Source organism: Bubalus kerabau, chromosome 2 (genome assembly GCF_029407905.1).
Source record: "Bubalus kerabau isolate K-KA32 ecotype Philippines breed swamp buffalo chromosome 2, PCC_UOA_SB_1v2, whole genome shotgun sequence".
NCBI classification, from domain to species: domain Eukaryota; kingdom Metazoa; phylum Chordata; class Mammalia; order Artiodactyla; family Bovidae; genus Bubalus; species Bubalus kerabau.
Window position 1 is genome coordinate 176,957,650 of NC_073625.1, and position 26,607 is coordinate 176,984,256.

Genomic DNA, 26,607 nt, shown 5'->3' on the forward strand with positions numbered 1-26,607 from the left:
GGGCTGTCCTGAGTTAATATACTAAGGCCATTAGAGCAGCGCTGACACAAAGAAGTCCCTTAGGAGCGTCTGCTATGAGTATCTATCCTCTCCTGGGGCTCCTTTCCCCAGCCCTTCCTCCTCCCTGCTCCTCTTGCCTTGGTGAGCTGATACTGATTCACAGAATACTGCTGCCTCAGCCCCGACTCTCCAGCCCCATAGAGGCCCTTCATGGCTCTGTTCTCACTGTCCATTTAAAAGGCCCCTAGCTGGACTGTCTGTTCCCAGAGGCAGGGACCTGATTTGTGCGTCACCCATCTACTCGGAGCCTGGCATAAACAGCACTCAACAGTAGCTGAGTGAATTAATGAATGTGAAGTCTATTCACTTTCCTTTGTTCATTTATTCAAGAAATATTTGAGCATCTACTGTGTGTCTGGCAGTGTTCTAGGCACTATGCATACAGGGGAATGGGGCAAAATCCTTGCTCTCATGTGACTTACAATCTAATAGAAGACAGATAAACTAACGAATGTATACTGTAATTTCTAGTAAAGATGGGTACATACTAGGAACAGTAGCGCCAGTTGGAGGTATCTGGTGGAAGTTGGTGTCATTTTGGATAGGGAAGGGTGGCATCTCTCCTTCTCCTTTAGGAGAAGCTTTTGAGCAGTGAGTAAATGATGGGGGTGGGTGCACCATGTGGCCAATGGCAAGAGCATTCCGGGCTGAGGGAACATGGTGGGTGGAGGTGGGCAAAGGCAGGCTAGCTGAACTGGGGAAGTGGAGGGACTGGTGAGTGGAAGATGGGGGGAGGTGGGGCAGGTCAAGGGTGGGTGGGACTGCTGCATCCGGTTAAGGCTGACTTCATTCACTGCAGATACTGGGCAAAAGAGAGAGATGATCTATAGGACATTTGAAAAGTTTACCCTGGTGGTTGGGGAAATCCAGACCAAGAGTAGAAGCAGGGGCACTAGGTAGGCGGTTATGCAGTAATCCAGCAAGACAAGACAGAGAGCTGGACTGAAGGTGGGGTGAGGTGGCTGCTGTGAGAAGTGGCCTGATTCAGGCACTATCTAGGACAGAGCCAACAGGAGCAGGGTGTTCTGCAGGGAAACATGGGGACGTGGGGGTGAGAGAGAAAAGCATTGAGGCTGGTGGCTATTTGGGGGCTGGGCCAAATGAATGGTGGTATCATATCCTAAATGGGGGAAGATGGTGAATAACAGGGTTGGGGGGGAGCTGAGTTTCTGACACACTTCAGAACCTCTCAGACATGTATGTGGGACTTCAAACAGGCATTTGGAGACTTAAGTCAGAAAAGTAGAAGAGGGGCAAGAGATACAGACGTAGGAGTTGCCAGTGTGTGGACGGCCAGGAAAGCCATAGCACAAGCTAGTCAGGACCCCCAGGAATCCACATCTCTGGCAGACACTGTGAGATCAAGCCTGAGAAAGTGACCTTGTCCCCACAGCCTGTCACCCTGCACATCCCCCTGAGCCACTCAGCAAGGCAGAGGGGCAGGGCTTGGTGGACACAAGGACACAAGCTGCACCCCACACGTAAGAGCCTGGGTCTCCTCATGTATGAAAGCAAGGCGGGGCTCCTGGGTCTTCAGGTCCTTTAAGTTCTGACATCCTAGAATTCTTTGGTTTGGATATTAATAATAAATGAAGGGGTTAAGAAAATAAGATCTACAGCTGAGGACCAGCGGGGAGACTGAGGCAGTTTCCCCAATTTCCTTGGGAGGAGGGATGAAGACTGACCTTCACCCAGAGGGAGTGAATCCCACTCAGAACTGCAGTCAACAAAACAGATGCAAATGGCATGGATTTGACTAAAGTGGGAATGGCAAGGCCTGAACTGAACAGCAGAAGACATTCAGGTAATATTGTAATTCATGTATGCACAGATTTTGAGGGTATATATTACCTGAAACAAAAATAGAGATCTGGGATATCTACAAATACCATCATTCGGATTAAAAAAAAAAAAAAAATTCAACAGGGAGTTGAAAATCAAAATGGACCCCTCTAGAAAGGAAACACAGTCATTCCAGACATCAATTGCCTTATAAATTACATTCTCCACACTTTCTAAAAGAATTCCTGGAGGATATACTCCAGCAAAGTGAAAAATAGATCCATGAAAAAGAAAGATGAGTGGTATTATAAATGATGTCAACAGTGGTATGCAAAGGAAACAGAAAAACCTGAGTTAAGTTTCAACACATATTATAATACATTTTATAAAACAATTTGAAGACGATGAAGGACAATTTAGAACTAAAATCTATGATGATCCATATGTGAGGGTAGGGGCTGGGAAAAATATGTTATCATTAATAAATACTAAAGTTCTTGCCTCATTTGGGAAGAGTCTAAAGATACTGATTACATCCAGATGTTGATATAAAAATGTAAGTATACACACATATATATACAATATTAGAATAATCACCCCAGATAAGACTCAAAACTTCCTAATCATTAGAGGAAAGAAAAACAGGATAAAGTAAATGAGACCAGTTCAATGAAAGGCAAAAATAAACTATACACAGAGTTCCCTGGTGGCTTAGTAGTTAGAATTCCGGATTTTCACTGCCATGGCCTAGGTTCAAGCCCTGGTTGGGGAACTGAGAGCCTGTAAGCCACACAGTATGGCAAAAAAACAGAAACAAAAAACTATACACAAATAAGAAAGTTTAAAACGTAGACATGAAATAAGATGGCAGAAATAAATCTACAATGAATGACAGCAAATGGGTTAAATTCACCTATTAAAAGCAGATACTCAGTACAAAATCCACTTGTCTGCTACTATAAAAGACATGTGTAAAACAAAATGACACAGAAGAAATTAAAAATGAAAGGATAAAAAAGGATATGCCAAATGGCATTAAAACATGTATAATGTCATATGTGAAATGAATTGCCAGTCCAGGTTTGATGCATGATACAGGATGCTCGGGGCTGGTGCACTGGGATGACCCAGAGGGATGGTATGGGGAGGGAGGTGGGAGGGGGGTTCAGCATGGGGAACACGTGTACACCCGTGGTGGATTCATGTTGATGTATGGCAAAACCAATGCAATATTGTAAAGTAATTAGCCTCCAATTAAAATAAATAAATTTATATTAAAAAAAAAGGATATGCCAGTCACAGGCACCCACAAAACAGAATTCAAGACTAAGGCATTAAATAGAACAAACCAGAGTATTTATAATGGGAAAAAGTACAGCATCAAAAAGTGTCAAAGTCATGAGTCATAAATATATAAGAATATTGCCTAAATTATATGTATATGTATAAAAAACTGATTTTTTAAAACTGTAGGAACGGACAGATCCCACAATCATTGTGGGAGAATTGAACAGTCTTTCCTTAGAGATAGAACAAGTCACTCCCCAAATAATGATCTATCATTAAATAACACAATTCAAAAATGTAAACTGAGAGACTGAAAGATTATATCCAAACTATAAATAAATATTTTCAAACACATGTGAAACAGTCATAAAAATTGGCTATATATTAGGTCATAAATAAAAATGTCAACAAATTCCAGAAGGCAGAAGTCATATGGAACATCTTTTGCACTATAAGATCAGAAATGAACAGTAACATGATTCTAAAAGAAACTATCCACTTGAAAAATCTAAGAAGCTATAGTGCTCTATGGTGTGGTGGTGGTTTAGTCACTCAGCGGTGTTCGACTCTTGCAACCCCATGGACTGTAGCCCTCCAGACTCCCCTGTCCATGGGATTTTCCAGGCAAGAATACTGCAGGGTGTTGCCATTTCCTTCTCCAAGGGATCTTCACAACCCAAGGATGAACCCTGAGTCTCCTCCATTGCAGGCAGATTCTTTACCAACTGAGCCAACAGGGAAGCCCATAGTGCTCTGTAACTCTTCAGTAAAAGAGAAAAGTGGAGCAGAGATTACAGACAATTTAGAATTGTATCATAAACAATTATAAACCCCTATACTTTGAGACCAAAGTGGTACTCAGAGGAAAATTACAGCTTTACATGTACTTTTAAAAACAAGAAAGACTGAAAAGTAACTAAGCATTTAAACCAAAAGGCTAAAAAGAAAAAATAAAATAAAACCAAAGAAAGAAGAAATTGTCAATAAAAGTAGAAATTAAGAAAATGGGAAGAAGGAAAAAGTAGCTGATATCTAAAAATCAAAAGCTGATTCTTTGAAAACTAATTAAAAAAAAAAAAACCTTTAGGAATTCTTATCAGAGGAAAAAGAAGATATTTGGAATGAGAAAAGGCCCCTGTCTATGGATATAGATAAATATTTAATTATGAGAGAAAACTATCTACAGTTTTATAGCAATACATTTTCAACTCTTTATTTAACTTAAGAAAATATAAATGAACAAAACTGGCTCAAGAAAATATGTAAAACCCAAATAGGCCAATACTTATCAGTGAAATTGAAGAGACAAAACTCTTCTGTGAGGAGCACAAAGCTAGTTTTATAATCAACGTGGCTCAGTGGTAAAGAAGCTGTCTGCCAATGCAAGAGATGTGGGTTTGGTTCCTGGTTCAGGAAGATCCCTTGGCGAAGGAAATGGCAACCCACTCCAGTATTCTTGCCTGGAAAATCCCACGGACAGATGAGTCTGGCTGGCAACAGTCCATGTGGTCACAAAGAGTCAGACACAACAACCAAACAACAACAAGAACAATACAGAACTTTCTAGCTCATTATAACAACTTAGCATAATCCTAATAACAACCTGGACAGAAATAGCACGTGGGCATGTAGTGACTGCCAGGCCCGAACCACCTTTGGGGGACAGAAGTAGCCTGCATTGTGACCCTATCTATGAGGTACAGCCATTCACTTGCCAATTACTTTCTGAGCACTTATTTGATGCTAAACCACTGTGCTGCTTGGTACTTTGGGTGGTTAAAGAATAAGATGCATCTCCTTTTCAGGGTACTTAAGAGGCCAGTTGGGCTGATACTTAAATAATAATACAGGACAGAACAACAGACTGGTTCCAAATTGGGAAAGGAGTACATCAAGGCTGCATATTGTCACCCTGCTTATTTAACTTATATACAGAGTACATCATGTGAAATGCCAGACTGGATGAAGCACAAGCTGGAATCAAGATTGCCGGGAGAAATATCAATAATCTCAGATATGTAGATGACACCACCCTTATGGCAGAAAGTGAAGAGGAACTAAAGAACCTCTTGATAAAAGTGAAAGAGGAGAGTGAAAAAACTGGCTTAAAACTCAACATTCAAAAAACAAAGATCATGGCATCAGGTCCCATCACTTCATGGGAAATTGATGGGGAAACAATGGAAACACTGAGAGACTGTATTTTCACTGCAGATGGTGAGTGCAGCCATGAAATTAAAGACACTTGCTCCTTGGGAGATAGGCTATGACCAGCCTAGACAGCATATTAAAAAGCAGAGACATTACTTTGCCAACAAAGGTCTGTTAAGTTAAAGTTAAAGCTATGGTTTTTCTAGTAGTCATGTATGGATGTGAGAGTTGGGTCATAAAGAAAGCTGAGCACTGAAAAATTGATGCTTTTGAACTGCGGTATTGGAGAAGACTCTTGAGAGTAACTTGGAGTGCAAGGAGAGCCAACCAGTCCATCCTAAAGGAAATCAGTCCTGAATATTCATTGGAAAGACTGATGTTGAAGCTCCAGTACTTTAGCCAGCTGATGCGAAGAACTGAATTGGAAAAGACCCTGATGCTGGGAAAGATTGAATGCAGGAGAAGAGGACAACAGAAGATGAGATAGTTGGATGACATCACCAACTTGATGGACATGAGTTTGAACAAGTTCCCAGAGTTGGTGATGGACAGGGAAGCCTGGCATGCTGCTGTCCATGGAGTCGCAAAGAGTCGGACATGACTGAACTGAACTGGACAGAAAATGATACATGTTATTGGAGACCTAGAGGAAGGGTGGGTTCCTTCAACTTAGAGGGATAATGGAAGGTTTTAGTGAAGAGAGGGCATTTATTGGAAGAATAGAAACTGACATAAAAAGACAGAGCCTGGGGAAAGTCCTCCTAGGAAGGGGAACAGCAGAAGCAAGGGCCCAGGGGCTGGAAGGGAAAGAGCAGTAACGAGGCTGGCGCGCTGAGGAAAAGGCCTGTGCCGGAAGAGGTGGGAGAAAGAGGAGACGGGGAGGTCAGCGGACGGGACCTCGGGTTCTAAACTAAGATGTCAGAACTTGGTGGTACTGGGGAGCTATTGAAGATTCTGAGAGGGAAGAGATATAGTCAGAGGAGAGTGAGTGAAGCAAGCGCTGGTGAAGAGGTGGAGGAGGGGCCTGGGCAGAGGCAACCAGGGTGGAAGAGACAGAGGGTGTGTGCTTCAGATAGAGGAAAAGGAACGAACGGGGCGCCCCAAGGACATGGAACACAGGGATGGGAGCCAATGGGAGACCGCAGACTAACTTGGGCCCTAGGAGGGGAGGGCAGGTACAACCAGGGAGGACGTGGGGGCTGAGCTGAGCCTTGTCTGGTTTGGGGTCCACCCCTCACTCACCTCTCCCGGCCACACACATCCTGCAAATGCCTGGTCACAGGCCCCTTGTCAGGGCCCCTGCCTCCAAGAAGAAAATGGGCAGCTGTGCTTTAAAAAAAAATCATGATTTTGCCTGTATCCCTCATGCCTGATGTCATGAAGGTAGGAGGACTCCTGAGACAGAAAGTATTAGTCACTGTGAGAGGGGTCCTGCCAATGTGTGCGTGTGAGAGACAGACAAAGGCAGAGACAGACAGAGGCAGCCAGCCTGGAGAAGGAGCGAAGAGAGAAAGAGAGATTCTGGCAACAGAGCGGGTCAGGGCTGTGCACTCCATCTGCCCTGCTCCAGGCTTCCTACCCAGGGGTGGATGACCCTGCAGTGTTGCTGAAGAAGATTTAAGTGGATACCCTGGAGTTGTTCTTGGGTCTGGTGGATTCTAGAAGCCAAGCCCACATGCTGGCAGGGATGGGGCCCCAGCATGCAGGCAGCACCAGCCTGGGTCCCTGCTAAGCCCTCCCTTCCTAACCCCTCCCCGGTCCCTCCTTATCCCTCCCCCTTCTCCTCCAGGGCTCCTAGAGGGAGACAAACACTTAGAGAGGGGTCTGGGGGCTCTGACATTGGCCCACAGCCAGGGTACAGCCCAAGCTCTTTGGCTAAAAGTAGTCCTGCCCAGTGTGTTCCGACTGATGTCAAGCACTGAGCTGAGACTTTATACAACTCACCTGTCCTTGCAGTCCTCTTCATGGCCCTGGAAAGGAGGTATTACTGTCCCCCTAGTACAGATAAGAAAATTGAGGCCCAGGAAGTTAAAGGATCTGTTCAAGGCCACATGCTGGGGAGAAGGTCACCCTGACTCCCCAAGACCCAACTGCCTCAGCTCGTCCAGGCTGTCTGCTTCAACCAGAGGGTGTGGATCTGACCAGCTGTGCCTCAGATCCAGGCCCTTGCCTAGCCATGACCTCCACCAGAATGCCCACACAGGGCTCCCCCAGCAGGGCTGCAGCCCCTCTCCTTTCCTGAGGGCCCTGGCCTCTGATCTCCATCTTTGAACCCTTCCTGTTGCACGTGGCTCTGGTTCCTCCAAGCCTCTGCTCAGTTCCCCACTAGGGTACAGCCCCAGAGGGTGCGAGTCTGGCTTTCATTTCCCTGGGTCCCCCAAAAGCTTCAGTACCCAATGAAGGCTCAAAAAATATTTGCAGAATGACTGGACAAATCACACGCATGCCACAGGAAATGCAGTTATTGTGTTCAAACAACCCATGCCAGCTGCAAGGGAAACCACTAAAACAGACTTTTAAAGCCCTATAACTCACCCTTCAGAGTGAAGTAAGTGTTCTGGAATATGAAACAACACAGATGATAATTTCTAGAGATACCATGCCTCCAAGGACCAACGTCTCTCATCCCAAGGTCCACCTTGGGAGGCAGGAGGGACTGTGTCCAATTTCACAGGGCAGTCAGGCAGGGAAGCCCGGGCTCTGCCTGGGAAAAGACTCCCATTAAAAAATGCCAGTTTGTTGAGGATCAATAGTGATGAGGGTTCCCCTTTGGGGTAGGCTGGGTGCCTGGCAGAGGGCTCGATGCATCAACCAGCCACCATGCCCAGGAAAAGGGCTGCTCTTTCCTTCTCCGAAGCACTGGCCCAGCATGTTGAGCCAGGCAGCTCTAAGCGGGAGGGAGCTAAAATCCTGTGGCAGGCGCCGGCTGGCTCCTTGGCAATGGGGGAAGATTCCCTCTGGCAGTGGCCCCAGCCTTGACTGGCTGACGTCAGGGGAGACTGCTGGTCACCGGCCCCAGGGAACAGTTGTCCTCGTGACCACACTATTGCAGCTGGGGGATGCAGGGATGGGGGGAGGTCTTGGGAGATGCTTTCATGAGGCCCATGAGACCCCTGACTTGGTGGGCATGTTGCATGTGAGGGGTCCATGACTTTGTGGGATTCTAAGAGGAGCCTGGACCTCCCCCCAATCCCGCTTCAATGTCACTCTCAGGGAGGGAAGAGAAGATAGAGGGCAGGGAATAGCAGGGGACTCATCAGTATAACCAGGGACCCAGGAGTATCCCAGAGACAGATAGGGCCCAGGAAGGGAGAGAAACAGGGAGGCAAAGCACTGTCCTGGGATCCCGTTTCCATCTCACAACCACAGGGATGTGGGGGGTTTACAGGGGAAGAAACTGAAGCAGGCAGGGTTGGGACTTGCCCAGGTTCCTGCTGTAATGAGCAGCAGAGGCAAGATCTGAACACAAGTGTGTCTGGGCCTGGCCTGGCTCTGCTCCTGGCTCTGCCTGTCTCCGTGGCCTGTGAAGAGGGGCAGACCCCATAGGAGGGGTGAGGACAGAACCCCTGAGGTTTGTGGGGATGGAAGACAAAGGCCTGAGGGCTATGCCTCCTCCCCCACCCCCACCTGGTTACCCCAAACCTCTACCTGTTCCACACCTGCCCCTGGGCAGCCCCGCAGAGCCAGGAGGAGAGAGCCCGGGTACACTGGCCTAGTTCCCCCACAGCAGTTCCCAGGGCATCCTAAGAGCACCCAATAAATCTAAAAGAGCCCTACCAGTCCGTTCATTCTCCAGCCGCTGTTTTCCACTACGTCCTCAATCCTCCAGCTTCCACTGCAGCTGAAGGTCTAGAACAGATCAGCAGGAACTAGAGTCCACAAGCTTGCAAACCAATCCACCTCAGCGACAGCGCAAGACTCACCTACTGTGGGTGAGGAAGGTAAAGGGGCACAGCCACTTCAGAAAACAGTTTGGCAGCTTCTCACAATGTTATATGCAGAGTGCATCATGTGAAATGCTGGGGTGGATGGAGAACAAGCTGGAATCAAGATTCTGGGGAGAAATATCAATAACCTCAGATACACAGATGACACCATCCTTATGGCAGAAAGTGAAGAGGAACTAAAGAGCCTCTTGATGAAAGTGAAAGAGGAGAGTGAAAAAGCTGGCTGAAAACTCAACATTCAAAAAACAAAGATCATGGGATCCAGTCCCATCACTTCATGGCAAATAGATGGGGACACAGTGAGACACTTTATTTTCTTGGGCTCCAAAATCACTTTATATGGTGATTACAGCCATTAAATTAAAAGACACTTACTCACTGGAAAGAAAGCTATGACCAACCTAGACAGCATATTAACAAGCAGAGACATTACTTTGCTTACAAAGGTCCATATAATCAAAGCTATGGTTTTTCCAGTAGTCATGTACAGATGTGAAAGTTGGACCATAAAGGAGGCTAAAAGCCAAAGAATTGATGCTTTTGAACCGTGGTGTTGGAGAGAGTCCCTTGGACAGCAAGGAGATCAAACTAGTCAATCCTAAAGGAAATCAACCCTGAATATTCATTGGAAAGACTAATGCTGAAGTTGAAGCTCCAGTACGTTGGTCACCTGATACAAAGAGCCCACTCATTGGAAAAGATCTTGATGTTGGAAAAGATTGACAGCAGGAGGAGAAGGTTGGATGGCATCACTGACCCAATGCACCTGAGATTAAGCAAGCTCTGGGAGATGGTGAAGGACAGGGAAGTCTGGCCTTCTGCAGTTCATGGGGTTGCAAAGAGTCAGATACGACTGAGCGACTGAACAACAACAACACAATGTTAAACAGAGTTACCACTCGACCCAGCAATTCCACTCCTAAGGTGCATCCGAGAGAACTGAAATCATGTGTCCACACAAAAACTTGTACATGACTGTCCACAGAAGCATTCTCCATCACAGCCCCAAAATGGAAACAACCCAAGCATCCACTGACTGATGAATGGATAAACAAAATGTCATCCCTCCATATACAGCTGATCCTTGAACAGCACAGTTGTGAACTAAGCAGGTCCATCTATATCGGGATTTTTTCTAATAAATATACAAAAATATATGTATAGAACATTGTGTGTAAGACTTGTATTGAAGTGGATAGTCTATCCTTACATTAGGCATATGGTGAGTGATATTTAAAATCAATAATGTGTTGGGCTTCCCTGCTGGATCAGTGGTTAAGAATCTACCTTGCAATGCAAGGGATACTGGTTCGATCCCTGGTCTGGGAAGACCCTATATACCATGGAGCACACACACACAACACTATTGAGTCTGTGCTCTAGAGCTCAAGAGCCGCAACTACTGAGCCCATACACTACAATTACTGAAGCCTGAGTGCTATAGATCCTGTGCTCTACAGCAAAGAGAAGCCTGCATATTGCCATGAAGAGTAGCCCCTGCTTGCCACAACTAGAGAAAGCCTGCATGCAGCAACGAAGACCCACCACAGCCAAAAAAACCAAATAAATAAATCTTAAAAGAAATAAAGATGCTCAACATCACTCATTACCAGAGAAATCCAAATCAAAACCACAGTGAAGTACCATCTCACGCCGGTCAGAATGGTTGCCATCAAAAAGTCTACAAAAAATAAATGCTGGAGAGGGTGTGGAAAAAAGGGAACCCTCTTACACTGTTGAGCTTCCCTGATAGCTCAGTTGGTAAAGAATCTGCCTGCAATGCAGGAAACCCTGGTTTGATTCCTGGGTCAGAAAGATCCCCTGGAGATGGGATAGGCTACCTACTCCAGTATTCTTGGGCTTCCCTTGTGGCTCAGCTGGTAAAGAATCCATCTGCAATGCGTGAGACCTGGGTTTGATCCCTGGGTTGGGAAGAGCCCCTGGAGAAGGGAAAGGCTACCCACTCCAGTATTCTGGCCTGGAGAATTCCATGGACTACAGTCCATGGTGTTGAAAAGAGTTGAACACGACTGAGCAACTTTCACTTATACTGTTGGTGGGAATGCAAACTAGTATAGCCACTATGGAGAACAATGTGGATATTCCTTTAAAAACTGGAAATAGAACTGCCATATGACCCAGCAATCCCACTGCTGGGCATACACACCGAGGAAACCAGAATTGAAAGAGACATATGTACCCCAATGTTCATTGCAGCACTGTTTATAATAGCCAGGACATGGAAGCAACCTAGATGTCCATTGACAGATGAATGGATAAGGAAGCTGTGGTACATATACACAATGGAATATTACTCAGCTATAAAAAAGAATGCATTTGAGTCAGTTCTAATGAAGGGATGAAACTGGAGCCTATCATACAGAATGAAGTAAGTCAGAAAGAGAAACACCAATACAGTATATTAATGCATATATATGGAATTTAGAAAGATGGTAACGATGACCCTATATGCAACATAGCAAAAGAGACATGGATGTAAAAAAACAGACCTTGGACTCTGTGGGAGAAGGTGAGGGTGGGACGATTTGAGAGAATAGCATTGAAACATGTATATTACCATACGTAAAACAGATGATCAGTGCAAGTTCGATGTATGAATCAGGGCACTCAAAGCTGATGCTCTGGGGCAACCCAGAGGGATGGGGTGGGGAGGGAGGTGGGAGAGGGCTTCAGGATGGGGGGACACATGTATACCCATGGCTGATTCATCTTGATGTATGGCAAAAACCACAATACTGTAAAGTAATTATCCTCCAATTAAAATAAATTAATTAATTAAAAAGTCATGTGTTAGTTTTCTTACTGTCTTTTTTTTATAACTTTGCTTTCAAAGAATTATATTACCATACAATATGTTTGGCCCCACCCCTCTTTTCTCTCTCTCTCCCTCTCTCTTTCATAATTAAGCTGCATTATCAGTCTATCATCACAGGTAAGTGATTTTTAAAAAATGCAACAGTGTTTCCAATACTGTATTATGAATATGAGTATAATACTACATGTCATAAAAACTGTATAACCCTTCATTAGTGTAAAAACTAGGCTACTGGGAAATAATTGTATCAGTTACACCAGGCTACCAAAAACACTTATATCGCTGCATCTCTGTTATCAATGCATGAATCATTATGTATGCAAGTGCTAAGTCGCTTCAGTCATGTCCGATTCTGTGCGACCCTATGGACTATAGCCTGCCAGGCTCCTCTGTCCATGGATTCTCCAGGCAAGAATACTGAAGTGGGTTGCTGTGTGCTCCTCATGAATCATCATACCTGTACAATGTATTTTTCATATCATCCTTTCATTTTTTATGTTTAGTGTAGTAATACATAAGACAAAATTGATGTAGGTACTGACAGATATAAACAGATGACATAAACTTGTGGTATCAATATATACTGTGTGGCACTGTATTTTCTCTTCCTTATGATTTGCTTAATAACATTTTCTTTAGTTCACTTTATTGTAAAAATACAGTCTATAATACATATATATATAACATATAAAATACATGTTAACGACTATTTAAGTTACCAGTAAGACTTTGGTCAACACTAGGCTATTTAGTAGTTAAGTCTTCAGGGAGCCAAAAGTTATACCCAGATTTTCAACTGCATGAGAGGTTGGCACCCCTAACCCCTGTGTTGTTCAAGAACCAACCATATTAGAATATTATTCACACAGAAAGTGAAAGTGAAGTTGCTTAGTCGTGTCTGACTCTCTGCGACCCGTGGACTGTAGCCCACCAAGCTCCTCCATCCATGGGATTCTCCAGGCAAGAATACTGGAGTGGGTTGCCATTTCCTTCTCCAGGGGATCTTCCCGACCCAGAGATCGAACCCAGGTCTCCCACATTGTAGGCAGATGCTTTAACCTGTGCACCACCAGGGAAGCCCTTAAATACAAGAATACAGTCTCTCAGAAAACCTCCTATAGAGACACAGAACTTCAGATCCAAGTACTAACATCAAAGATTTCAAGGGAGGAAAAGAAGCCAGGTTGAAAGAAGAAGGGGGAGGAGGCGGGAGAGGGGGGGTGAAAGGGGTGGCCTTACAGATGTCTCCTGCCACCTACAGATACCCAGGCATTATGGGACTTTTCCCTGGGCCTCCAGAGAAGGGAGGACTGGAACTAGGCCCTACCAGAAATCAGACCAGACCAGAACCAGAATTCAAGTTCTCTGCCAAGAGGAGGTAATCAGTCTCCAATCCTCAGCTCAGGCTGAGGGCCCTTCGACCAGATTCCTGCATCCAGGATCGGAGGACTAGAAAAACGGGGAAGGATAGGAAGGGTTAAGGAGAGGAAAGAGAGAGGGAAGAGGAGAGAGGTCAATAAAGTCTCTTGTTCCTTAGCCGGTCGGGGCACTCTGGCCAGTTGTCCACGTCAGGAGGAGACCAGGGACAAAAGGGTCCCAGTTGCGGCCACTGGGTCTGGTCCATTGGCAGGCAAGCTGGCTCCTGAGTACCCCGAGTGGTCAGGATGTCAGTCTCAGCAAAGAAGAGTCCCCGCCAGAGACGCCATTTGTTGCAGGAAGGTGGACCCCTTCCAGGGCCCGAAACTGGGCTCTTGTCTGACACTTGGAAATGAATTGTCTGAGGAGACACATGTGCTGACAAAGCAAGAGATTCACACAGAAAAAGGAATGAAATTCTGAGAGCATGCTACAACATGGATGAAACTTGAAGTGCTAAGGGACAGGAGCCAGACACAAAGGTCACATACTATAAGATTCCATTTATGTGAAATGTCCAGAATAGGCAAATCCATAAATGCAGAAAGGAGACGAGAGGTTTGGGAACTGGGAGGTGGGGAGGATGTCTAATGGGGTGAGGTTTTTGGAGGGTGATGAAATGTGGATGAGATAGTGATCCCAGTGATGGGTGATTTTTTAATCCACCAGAAATTTTGACTGCATATCTTTGTGTATATACTATCAGCCACTGAACTGTGCACTTTAAAAGGGGGGGGTAGGGTGGATTTTACATGAGAATTACATCTCAATCAAAAAAAATTGTATGGGGGGGAAAAACCCATTTCCCTTCTCTGCAGCGCTTTCTCCACCTGCCTCTCTCTGCGGTGGATGACTCAGCCCACTCCTGCCCAAGACCATCCCCTCTCCTCCAGCTACGTGCTGGATCCTGTCTCCTGTCCCCTATGCAAGGACACAAGCACTATTTTGACCCCTCCCCTTTCTGCATCATCCATTTCTTTGCTGGTTCATTTCTATCAGTATGTAAACATGGCATAGTTTCTTTTATCTTAATAAAACAAAAATAAACCAAAAAATTAAAAGTGAAAAACAACCTTCCCCTTAACCTCACACCTTCCAATGATCGTCCATTTCTCTAGTCCCTGTACAGCCACACTCCTTGACTGGCCTGTCCTCACTGCCTGCCCTTCCTCTCCTCTACCGTCTCTTGAACTCGATGTAATCAGGCCACTCTATCAAAGCTGATCCTGTCAAGTCACCACCAGATCGCTAAATCCAGCAGACACTTTGCAGCCTTCATCCCACTGGGTCACTCGCCAGCATCTGACACACTTGATGGTTCCGTCCTTTTCGAAGAGCCTCTGCACTTGGCCTTGGTGAGTTACTCTGTCCTGCTGCTTCTCTGATTCTAATCACTCTCTGAACATTGGTCCCTGCACTCAGTCCTGGGACCCCGTCTCTAACCATGTTCACTTTTACTCAGAGGTCTCCTGTCTCATGGCTTCACACGGAAGCTCCCAAGTTTCCATCTCCAGCCTGCACACCTCCCCTTACTCTAGACGTAGACCTCTGCCACTGGCTTGACTTCTATTTGTATGTGTGAAAGGCATCTCAGATTTAACACACCCAAAACCTGACTCTTGATTTTTCCATCAAACTTACTTTTCCCAGTCTTTCTAATCTCCTTTAAATTTTATTTTATTCAAGTATAGTTGATTTATCGGTCTTCCTAATCTTGACAAACATCACTCTATTCTACTAACGGTCCAGTCTGAAAGCTCTTCTCGTTCTCCCCCCACCCATCCCACATACTCCATCAACAAATTCTGTTATTTCCTCCATAAAATACATCCAGACTCTAACTCCTTCTCACCACCTCCTTTACCGATATCCTATTCTACCATCAAGAGCTTCTTAACTGGGCTCCCTAGTTCGGTCCTGGTTCCCCTCTGGTCTATTGTCCACCCCATGGCCAGATGAACCTTTTAAACATCAGTCAGACCATGCCTGTCCTCTGCTCAAAACCTCCCACAGTTTATACCCCTTCTAGGTTCTGGAAGTCACTGCCCCCAGCTATCTCCTTGACCTCTCCTCTTAGCCTCTTGCTCACCTCCTCTGCACCCTGGCCTCCTATCTATTCCCCAAACATATCCCTGCCTCAGGGCCTTTGCCCCTGATTCTCTATCCAAGATCCTTTCCTCCCAGCTTTTTCCTTCAGGTCTTTGTTCCAATATCACCTCTTCAGGAAGGCCTTCCCTGCTCTGTGTGGATAAGGCAGCAACTTCTTCCGCCCTGTCTGTTTCTTCTACCTTGCCTCACTCTCCATCACAGCATCCATACCATTTGGCACATTACACATTTGTTTACACTCCATTTCCCCCATTCTACCAGAAACTTCATGAGAACAGGGACTTGACCTTGCCAACTGCTGCCAAAGAGAGCCCCAAAGAGAGCCAGGTACACAGCAGGTACCCAGAATTGTTCATAGAATGAACTAGTGAACACTCCCACCTACATACATCTCAGGGGCTGATCCACACATCACTGGAGGGGAGTGGTGGCAGGTTCAAGTCAGGGGCACAAGCCTCACTCCGGACCTCCCCAGATGCAGGCAGCCAGGTCAGCGACCCCTCATCTGCGTGTGTGATGGGACCTATTCTTTTTCCTTCTTTCACCTGGTTGGATGGTGCATTTTATTGCTTGCTTCTTTTTGTTTAAATTGGAGTATAATTGCTTTACAATGTTGTGTCAGTTTCTGCTATACAGCGAAGTAGATCAGCTACTTCCCTCCCTCCCTCTTGAGCTTCCCTCCCACCCCACCCCTCTAGGTCAACACAGAGCATAGAGCTGAGCATACGCTTCCCTGGTGGCTCAGACAGTAAAGAATCTGCCTGCAATGCAGGAGACTCGAGTTCGATCCATAAATCGGGAAGATCCCCTGGAGAAGGAATGGCAACCCACTCCAATATTCTTGCCTGGAGAATCCCCATGGACAGAGGAGCCTGGTGAGCTACAGTCCATGTGGTCGCAAAGAGTCAGACGCAACTGAGTAATTAACACTGTCACATTTCTTTTTTCCCAGGGTACATACGTGTCAATGCTACTCTCTCAGTTTGTCCCACCCTCCTCTTCCCCAACAAGACCTATTCTTGAAAACATCAGGCCACCCTTTTCAAATGTCACATTAGAACAATTTTAACAATGAAAGCATCACGCAGCTTACGCTGTGCTGTGCTTCACAAGAGGTCACCTTCCCTCACTCAACAAACAATAACAAAGCACCTGATAGGCACCGCTGGGCTTCCCTGGTAGCTCAGCTGGTAAAGAATCTGCCTGCAAATGTAGGAGACTCCGGTTTAATTCCCGGGTCGGGAAGTTCCCCTGGAGAAGGGATAGGCTACCCACTCCAGTATTCTTGGGCTTCCCTGGTGGCTCAGATGATAAAAATTCCACCTGAAATGCTGGAGACCTGCATCCAATCCCTGGGTTGGGAAGATCCCCTGGAGGAGGGCATGGCAACCCACTCCAATATTCTTGTCTGGAGAATCATATGGACAGAGGGGCTTGGCGGGCTACAGTCCGTTCATAGGGTTTCAAAGAGTCGGACACACCTGGTGACTAAGCACAGCACAGCACAAAAGGTGCTGCTGGCAGCAGGCACACAGTGGTGGGCAAAGTCTCTCTCCTCCAGGAGTTACAGTCTGTAATGTTTCATTTACTCTTGGCAACAACTATGAGGCTCTATAGTTCGGACAGAGGCTCCACCAACAAGGGCATTGGTCTTGGTCCAGAGGGTGTTTGTGCCCAAGGGAAAGAGGAGACCCCAGTCACTGGACCTGGGCCCTGGTGATAACAGGCTGACAGTGACTGCACCGGGGCCCGGAGCCAGGAGCATCAGCCAACACAAGGGCGGACAGGACAAATCTCAAAGTGGGCTGGAGCGCCCAACCCAGGCTAGTCATGTGACTTTTAACAGTGATCAACAAGAAGTTCTGAAATCAGGGCAAAAGCCAAAATTAACTGCAGGAGACTAGGGCCTGACTGTGAGTAAAAGGAAACCACCCCCTGGGGTTTGGGTTGCTGACAAGCAGGGAATGACCCCCACACTGCACTCAGACCTTCATCACTCAGGCCTGCCGAGCAGACTCTAGGTCACTGGCCAATGGCCGGTCCCTCAGCTCCCAGGCTGACCAGTAGGGCTAAGGTGAGCACAGAGCAAGATATACTTGGCTTTGGGGTCAGAGGGAATGGGGCACTGATTAGCTGTCTGATCTTGGACTATTTCTTTCACCTCTCTGAGTCTTAGTTCCCGCCCCTGCCGAGGCCTGACCAATCAGAGGGCTGCTGGACAGGCGTGGGAGCAGGAGGTCTGGGTTCCCAGGAGGAGTGCTAGGTGGCTGCAGCAGCAGGTTTCCAGGGGTACCGAAGGATTTTACCACCTACCCACTGGTACAGTAGTACTGGGGCATACTGGTTAAAGAGCACTTGTGCTCACTGGTAAAGTGGAGACATTAATCTCAGTATAACAGAATTGCTACAAGGATGAAACAAAGCAATCCCTGTGAAGCGCTCAGCACAGGGTCTGGCTCGGAAGCGCCAGTGCTACTCTACCTGTGGGGAAAATGGTGAAATGTGGGGTGGCCAAAACGTTCACTCGGGTTTTCCATACGATACTAAGGAAAAACCCAAACGAACTTCTTGGCCAACCCAATACTTTAGCGCCCTTGGAAAACTGCCGCCCCAGGGGCCACCCTGTGTTCCCAAGAGCCCTCCCCTTGGGAACCCAGACTTCCTGCCCTCCTCTCTGTCCAGCAGTAGCTGCTAACAGTGCGGAGGGCAGAAGGAGTGACAGTGGCCTGGCCTCAGTGGAAGGAAGGACTTTCTACCAGCAAGCACTGCCCCCAGCACCTTGGAGACAAGTGAGCTCCATGTTACTGGGAGCATTCAAGCAGTGGTGGCTGATGGAGGCGAGATAAAGGGTCAGGCAGAGGTCTGCAGGGCTGAATTGCATAATCTCAGGCCTGTGGCCTTGCTCCCTCAGAAAGGAGAAGAAAGAGGGGAATTCCTCCCCGATCACTGCCCACAGGGAAAGGCGGGGGATGGGGTGGGAGTGGAGGAAGGACAGCCAGCTCTGCCTGAACCCCCTCTTAGTGGGGGCCACGGAGAAGAGCCTGCTCTGCAGTTGACCTAAGGACTGCTGAGCACAGAGCCCACCATGCAAAGCCCCCGGCTCAGAACAAACTCTCAGTAAGTGTTCTTGTCCTCTCGCTGCCCTACCCACGCCCTCCTCCCCGACCTCCCCAGAAAGAATGTGGATTCGAGTGTTCGGGGAAAGGCCAGATCCAGGCCCCTCCGTGAAGACAACAGCACTTGTGTCTGTGGTCTGGGCAGAAGCCAGGGTGGAAACGTCCCAGCTTCTGAGGGTGCAGGAGGGGAGCCGACGCTCTCGCTCTTGGCAGAGACTGAGCCCTCGCTGAGGACAGAGTGGCTGCAAAGCGGGGGCCCGAGAGCCCCCAGGTGGGCAGGGGTGTCCAGAGACCACTGTCCTCTGTCGAGGGGAGACAGATGCCAGCCTCCAGAGGCTGGCGGGGCCAAGGGCGGGGCTGGCGGCCCTGTGGGTGGGCAGAGGATTTGCTCAACATCCTCCCCTGGAGGCCTGAGGCTTGGGCCAGAGGAGGAGGCAGGCTGACAGGACGGGACATGCTGGGCAGAGTGAGGAGGCCCTGGGCCTGGCTCTGCCTCCAGTGAGGTCTGACCCTGGCGAGTCACTTCTCCGTCGCCACCGCACTTTCCTCGGGTGTAAAGTAAAGGGGCTGATATCACACAGCTCAGGAGCCTTCCAGCTCCAAGCTAACAAGAAAAAGAGGCAGGCAAGAACTCCACGACAAAGCAAGGGAGAGCATGGACTGGAGCAGATATTTGTAGACCCACATTCATGGCAGCAGTGGTCACAGTGGCCAGGTGGAAACAACACAAACGTCCACTGCCGGATGCATGGCTCAGCACAATGTGGCAGACTCAGACAGAAGATTATTCGGTCTTAGGAAGGAAGGGAATTCTGACACATGTCATAACATAGGTGAACCACTGTGGCAAGTGAAACAAGCAAGTCACCAACAGACAGTACTGTATGATTGCACTCACATGCGGTACCCCGAGTACAGAAAGGAGAATGGGGGTTGCCAAGAGCTAGGAATGGGGAATAGGAGTTGTTGTACCAGGGCTTCAGCTGGAAGAAATGAAAATGTTCTGAAGATAGATGGTAGTGATGCTGCAGAACAGTATGAATGTACTTAATGTAACAGAGCTGACCACTGAAATATGATGAAGACTGTCAGTCTCGTGTTATATCTATTTTACAACATGCACACACAAACCCCACAAAACTCCAGGACTCTGCCTAAGGCTTGGGTCTTTCTGACTGGGGTATGGGGAGTCACACAGCTCCAAGTCACAGACCCCCAAAGACGGGGCCAGAGACCTGGGAGATGGGGAGGAGAAGCAACCCCACAGCGAGAGGTGGGCCCAGTAATGAGGGGAGATGCTCCCAGAGTTGGACCCTTAACAGCAGAAGGTCAGACAAAGGTCCCAAACCCTTGTAGGAAAGAACACAGACCAGGCTTGCTCCAAAGTTGGGGGCCTGCTGCAGACATTGGGAAACCTGGCTGCTGGCCCCTGAGGTCTTCCATCTCCTATCTTCTAGAGTCTTGGAGGACTCGGGCAATGAGACTCCTTGAAAGAAAACAAGAAATAAGGAATTCCCCAGGAGGTCCAGTGGTTAGGACTCTTCACCTCTACTGTAGTGGACCCAGGTTCAATTCCCAGTCAGGGAACTAAGATCCCACATGCTCTGGGGAGAGGCCAAAAAAAAAAAGAAATATGGAAAATAAGAAATAGGTTTGTTTGTAAGTAGGTAGGGAGCCTGTGAGACTCTTCAGTGTGGAAACCACAGAGAAGGCCCCTTGAGCATTGTGAGCATCTCTGCTCTGAGATTCAGATCAGAACCAGGGCCCCTGGCCCTCTGGAGACCTTGGGGCAAGGAGCTGCAAGGGCAGGTGCAGCTGTCTGTCGACCCTGATAATCCAGGCCACACCCCGTGCTCTCGAGATTTCAACTCTATTCCCAGAGGCGCAGGGACCAGCTGTGGGAGGTTGGAGAGGTTTTCCCACCCAGCCAGACTGACAGAGAGCAGAGGAGACAAAGGGAGGTCAAGACCGTTGCTGGCTGTGTGACTCTCTTTGCGCTTTATTTTTATAAAAACAATGCTGCTGCTGCTGCTGCTGCTAAGTCGCTTCAGTCGTGTCCGACTCTGTGCGACCCCATAGACAGCAGCCCACCAGGCTCCCCCGTCCCTGGGATTCTCCAGGCAAGAACACTGGAGTGGGTTGCCATTTCCTTCTCCAACGCATGAAAGTGAAAAGTGAAAGGGAAGTCGCTCAGTCGTGTCTGACTCTCAGCAACCCCATGGACTGCAGCCTACCAGGCTCCTCCATCCACGGGATTTTCCAGACAAGAGTACTGGAGTGGGGTCCCATTGCCTTCTCCTTATAACAACAATAGCTACCACAATTATGTTTGTAAGGACAAAACGCATGCGGCATGGACCTTCCACACAGTAAGTAATTGCCCACAGATATCATTACTGTCTCCTCCTCTTCATCATCACTATCAAGCTGCCATGTTTTTGCTCCTTCTGAATTTGGAAGAGGAAAAACCCCAGAGTTTGGGGCACTTGGCGGGCATCCCAGACTCAATACCTCCCCAGGATGCTATGGCCTCCAGGGAAGCAAGATGTCAGAGAAAGTCCCATCCATCCCAGGGCTGCAAACCACTCAGAAGAGTTCAGTCCCAGCAGGGGTCAGAATCATGCCCAAGCCTAAACGTAACCAGCACTTGATGAAAGTTCCCCAAATACGGGACATCCTTTTAAATGCTAGATTAATTAGAACTGAGTTGTAATGTTTTAATCCTTTCTTTTCTTAATAAGACCTGATTGAGTGGCTGCTAAGTCACTTCAGTCATGTCCGACTCTGTGCAACCCCATAGGCGGCAGCCCACCAGGCTCCCCCGTCCCTGGGATTCTCCAGGCAAGAACACTGGAATGGGTTGCCAGTTCCTTCTCCAATGCATGAAAGTGAAAAGTGAAAGTGAAGTCGCTCTTCACAACCCCATGGATTGCAGTGTCCCCATGGATTGTGAAGTGTCCGACTCTTCACAACCCCATGGATTGCAGCCTACCAGGCTCCTCCGCCCATGGGATTTTCCAGGCAAGAGTACTGGAGTGGGTTGCCATTGCCTTCTCCACTGATTGAGTGGCGAACTGTGCTAATCTGGGAATCTAGTATCTACTCCTGAGGCAGGCCTGGGTAGTGTGTGCTCAGTCACTCAGTCATGTCCAACTCTTTGCAACCCCATGAACTGTAGCCTACCAGGCTCCTCTGTCCATGAGATTCTCCAGGCAAGAATACTGGAGTGGGTTTTACCATTTCTTCCTCCAGGGGATCTTTCTGACCCAAGGATCAAACCCATGTTTCCTGCATCTCCTGGATTGGCAGGTAGATTCTTTACCACTGAACCACCTGGGAAGCCCTAAGGCCTGAGTGGGCAATGCCCTAAATCAGGTCTGATTCTGGGGTCAGGATCAGAGGTGCAGACCCTAGGGGAGCCCAGGAGCTTCAGAACACAAGCTCTGCAGATTCATACTTACAAAGTAATGCCATGGTCATGCTTCCCCCTCCCTGGCTCCACTGCTATAAATGTTATCCCCAAACCTTCCTAAAATCACTTTTAAGGAAAAAAAAAAATTAAGAAACAATTTTGGGTAGTCTAATACCCAAAGTTACTTTCTAAAAAGTTAGAGAGGGACTTTCCTGGTAATTCAGTGGATAGGAATCTGCCTGCCAATGCAGGGGACATGGGTTTGATTCCTGGTCTGAGAAGATCCCACATGCTGCAAGGCAACTAAACCCGTGCACCACAGCTATTGAGCCTGTGCTCTAGAGCCTGTGAGCTGCAACCACTGAACTCTGCATGTAGAGCCTGTGCTCTGCAATGAGAGAAGCCCCTGCAACGAGAAACCCGTGCACCACAATGAAGAGTAGCACCCTCTCACCACAAGTAGAGAAAAGCCCGAAAGCAGCAACGAAGACCCAGCCCAACAGCAACAACACAGTTAATTAATGCATTTTTTAAAAGCTAGAGAAGATAATATGGCTCTGAAGAGAAATAATATTTATTGAGCTCCATCTACATACCAGGCATGATGTTACTCTCTTACAGGCATTATGCAATGTTTTTCAGAATGTTTTCTGTGGAAATAGACCAAGAATGATGTGCAAAAAATGGTCCCTTGGGAAACCCTAAAAGGGCAATATATTCTTCCAATATACTTCTAACATGTTTGTATACTGAAGGTTCTTTCAAACCATGTAGTATCGAAACTGTTTATATTTCTTTAACTCAGTATATATTCCAAAGTGTGGTATATATTCAAATGGGTGATAAAAGAGATGATTTTAGAAAGCGTGTAAACATAAGTTGCAAACTTTACTGGTTACACATATTTATTTTGATGTCAGTTAGCAAATGTATATCGTTAGCACATCAAACCTGTGATTGCACATACATTGTTCAGGACTCATTCATTTATTTCACAGACATTCACTGTGGACCTACTCAATACTCTAGATGCTGAGGATATAGCAGTAAATGAAGTCCCTGCTCTCATAAATTTATATTTTAGTGGGGAGCAACAAAAACTCAAATAAACAAATAAATATATTGAACATTTATAAACACATGTTCAACAGCAAAAGGTAGAATAAAGAAAAAGAGCTGGGCAGGGGGACAGAAGTGACAGGGGTGGACTGGATATGATAGAGGGACACTTGAACAGAGATCTACATGAAGGAGACTGTATCTCTGCAGAAGAACGTGCTCAGCAGAGAGAACAGCAAACACAAGTCCCCAAGGCGGGAACGCACCTGGTGCCTGAAGGAACTGTTCCAAGCTCCAGGACTACAGACAAGCTCTGAAGGATGCTTTTTAAAATTAATTAAATTCATATTCCACAATATTTGCCCCTTTAAAGTATACAAGTCAGTGCTTTTTAGTATACACACAAAGTTGTTCTATTTTTTTAAAGTGATGATTTGGTTTTGGTTCTGGCCAAGATGGAGTATGGGCGACCTTCTCACCTGAAATAACCAAAAAACAGACAAAATATATGAAACTGGATTTCAAGACATCAGACAACAGGCAACAAAGGACAGTGACTCCTGAGGGATGGGATACACAACAGGGCACCTATGAGTGCCCAGTTCACTGCCCTGAGCACTGCCAGGCTGCAGTGCTGAGAGGGGAAACCCGGGGATAAAGAACGTCATTTTATAATATAAAAGGGTCAATTCATCAAGCGAATGTACCCATCCTAAACACTTAGCAATTAACAACAGAGTGTCAAAATACACGCAGCAAGAACTGATCAAACTAAAAGAAAAAAAATAGACAAATCCACAATTAAACTCTGAAATTCAACACCCCTCTCTCGAAAATTGAGAGGACAGGTAGAAAGAAGATCAAAAAGGATACAGAAAACCTAGAGAACACTACTTACAAACTTGATATAGTTGACATTTACAGAACACCACACCCAACAACAGCAGGATTCTTTTCATGTGCATGTGGAACATTTACCAAGATAGACCATATCCTAAGTCATAAAACAAGCCTCAATAAGCTTTAACGAATTCAAATGATATACTGTATATTCTCTGACACAGTGAAACTAAAGTAGAAGTCGATGACAGAAAAATCTTTGGAAAATTCCTAAATAGTTGAAACTAAATAATATACCTCTAAACCACTTATGGGTCAATGAAGATATAAAAATGGAAATTAAATGGTATTTTTAACCTCATGAAAATGAAAACATAACATTAAAATTTGTGGGACACAGCTAAATGAGTAGTAGTTAGGGGAAATTTATAACACAAAAATGAATATCTTATTAAGGAAGAAATGTTCAAATCAATGATATCAGCTTCTACTTTAAGAAGTTAGAAACAGTATAGAAACTTAAACCCAAAGTAGTCAGGCAAAAGGAAATAAAAAACATAAAAGTGGAAATCAATAAAACCACATGGAAAAAATCAATTGACTCAAAAATTGGTTCTTTGTGAAAATCAATGATACTGATAAATCTCTAGCCAGCCTGATCAGGAAAAAAGACAAAACACAAATAACCTATATCAGAAATGAGAGAGGCAACAGCACTATGGATTATACAGATTATAAAAGGATAATAAGAGAATATTATGAACAACTTGATGCCAATAAAGTTGATAAATTTGATGAATTGATCAAGTTTTTAAAAGACACAAACTACAAAAATTCACTGGAGAAGAAATAGATAACCTGAGTAGCTCTATATCTATTTTAAAAATTGAATTTTTAGTTTAAAACCTCCCATAAAGAAAACTCCAAGCTCAGATGTCTTCATTGGTGAACACTACTAAACATTTAAGGAAGAAATAATACCAATATTGTTCAAAGTCTTCCAGAAAATTGAAGAAGAGAGTCTACTTCTGAGATCATTCTAAAAGCCAGCATTACTCAAACATTACAAGAAAATTACAAACCAATATCTCTCAAGAATATAGATGCAATAATTCTAAAAAAAAAAAGTGAGGTTTATCTACAATACAACGTTTTAACGTTAGAAAAATTAATCAATGTAATTTACTATATCACAGACTAAAAAGAAGAACCCCATATAATTATCTCAAGAGACACAGAAAAAGCATTTGACATGTGCACATGGACAAATATAACATGTAGTCCTGATAAAAACTCTCATCAAACTAGGAATACAAAGGAACATCCTCAATTCGATAAAGGATATCTATAAAAACTCTACGGCCAACATCATACTTAATGCTCAAAGACTAAAAGCTTTCTCCTTAAGATCAAAAACAAGACAAGTACCACATTAAGTCAATGAAATAAGGCAAGAAAAAGAAATAGAAGCCATCCAGATGGGAAAGGAAGAGGTAAAACTATCTTTTTTCACAGACATGATCATCTCTGCAGAAAATCTAATAGAATCTCCCAAAATCCACTAGCACTAATAAGTAATTAGCAAGGCTGCAGGTTACAATATATAAAATTCTATTGTATCTCTATATACTAGCAACAAACATTAAAAACAAATAAAAACGAGTATCGTTTATAATACAAAGGTAGGTATAAATCTGACAAAGTATGTAAAAGAGCTATGAACTCCAAACTACAAAATAACTGATGAGAAAATTAAGGAAGACTTAAATAAATGGAGAGAGATACTGTCTTCATAGATTGGAAGGCTCAGCATTGTTAGGATGTCAGTTCTCCTCAAACTGATCCATAAGTTCAATATAATCTCAATCAAAATCCAAAATTTTAGAATTTAACTGATTCCAAAATTCACACAGAAATGAGAGAAACTAGGCTATCCAAAACAGCTTGAAAAAGTATATAAAGTTGGAGATTTAATTATACCTGATTCTAAGACTTATAAAGCTACAGTTACCATGATGGTATGCTACCGGTGTTAAGACAGACAATAGATCAAACAAATAGAATACATGGACAATCAATTTTCATCAAAGGTACAAAAAAGACAATTCATTGGGGAAAGGACAATCTTTTCAATAAATAGTGCTTGGACAAGTAAGTGCATGTCCACATACCCAAAGATTACCTTTGTCCCATATCACACCACATACAAAAACTAATTCAGATCATTGACGTAAAAGTAATACCTAAAACCATTAAATTTCTAAAAGAAAACATAGGAGAAAACCTTTGTGACCTTGGGTTAGGAAAAGATATAACTCTTGTCTTTGAAAGACACTGTTAAGAGAACAAAAAACAAACCAAAGACTAGAAAAATATTTGCAATTCACATATCTGATAGAGAACTTGTATCCCGGTGGTTTTCAAAGCTCGCCTCATAGTATAACACTCTATGATTAATGGCTCTTTGTTTCAAGATTCAAAACAGTACAAAGTAAGGATCAGTAAGAATCTAGAACAGTGGTTCTCTCATTTCACCATCACCTGAAGGGCTTGTTAAAACACAGGTTGCTGGGCCCCAACCTCAGAATTTCT

The 26,607-nt window shown here is 45.4% G+C and overlaps 1 protein-coding gene across 9 annotated transcripts in view; it reads right to left on the reverse strand.

Moving 5' to 3' along the window:
- Positions 1–26,607, reverse strand: part of MRAS (muscle RAS oncogene homolog) — a 67,760-nt gene that overhangs the window by 11,212 nt on the left and 29,941 nt on the right. The gene's annotated exons all lie outside the window — the stretch shown is intronic.